The following is a 1111-nucleotide window of genomic DNA, read 5'->3' as shown; positions in this document are numbered from 1 at the left end:
GGCGGGGCTGTCTGTCCTTGTCCCTGTGGAGCCAGGGAGAGGCTGAAGGCGAGAGGTGCTGCTGGGAGCGCCCCAGCCAGCATGGGCAGGACTGCTCCCCACCCCCACCCCCACCCCCGAGAGGCGACAGCTCAGCTCGCTGCCATTCCTGCTGCGCGGGACCTCAGCGGTCTTTCCAGCTCTCCTAACTGGAGGATCATGTTGTTAACAATCGTTTATAGTACATTCTCTCTATTAAAATCATGTGGTTTTCCATCTGCTGCCAGGCCCGATCAGCTTCCTTCAGTTTAAAGGTGTAAAAAAGAGAGAGGGAGGTGGGGCCGGTGAGACCGTACCTCTTAGAAGAGGTGAAAGTCCACGTGGAGGTCCCCCTCCTTCCCCACCTCAAGCAAAGGGCCCCTGGGACTAGCACAGAGGCCAGTGGCAGAGTAGGGGAGCCTAAAAGGTGTTCCCTGGAGCTCCTGGGGGACCCAGGGCCAGATGTCTGACTCTCAACAGGAGACCCCAAGGGCAGAGCACAAGTGGGTATTTGGAAAGGTAGGGTGGTGAGAGGTGGGTATTTGGAAAGGCAGGATGGTACGTGCCCTCCAGGACCAGGTGACCCCAACAGGCAGGTGTGGGTTGTACATCCAGAAGCAGGAGCTGAGGAGCTTTGCTGTGCAGAGGGGGGGAGAGTGTCCAGTAATCAATAAAAGTGCCCACGAGAGAAAGGCTGGCTTTGGGCACTAGCCTAGTTGGAGGCACACACTCCAGATCAGCACACGCCAGACAAGGACAAGTGCCTGGCCCCTTTTGCTCCCCTGATACCCCTTCCTACTCCCCAACAAGCAGGAGAAGCGGTGGGGAGGGCGTTTGACGAGAGGGGAAAGACCACCCGCCCCTCCTCCACGGAAGGTTTCTGGGGCTGTGGTGAAGAAGTTTAACTTGAACAAGAACTTAAAATTGTTTTGACTGGTCTGGACTATTTGGTACATGAAAATGAGACTGTTCCTTAGTACTTGCAAGGGACCAGAGAGCTCTGGAATCTGAATGAGGTCCCAGGCCTAACAGACAGGTCTCAAAAGAAGACATACAAAAGGCCTACAGGTACATGAAAAAATGCTCAGCATCA

The sequence above is a fragment of the Galeopterus variegatus genome, unplaced genomic scaffold, assembly GCF_000696425.1.
Source record: "Galeopterus variegatus unplaced genomic scaffold, G_variegatus-3.0.2 Scaffold438, whole genome shotgun sequence".
Lineage (NCBI taxonomy): Eukaryota > Metazoa > Chordata > Mammalia > Dermoptera > Cynocephalidae > Galeopterus > Galeopterus variegatus.
This window is presented reverse-complemented; position numbering follows the sequence as displayed.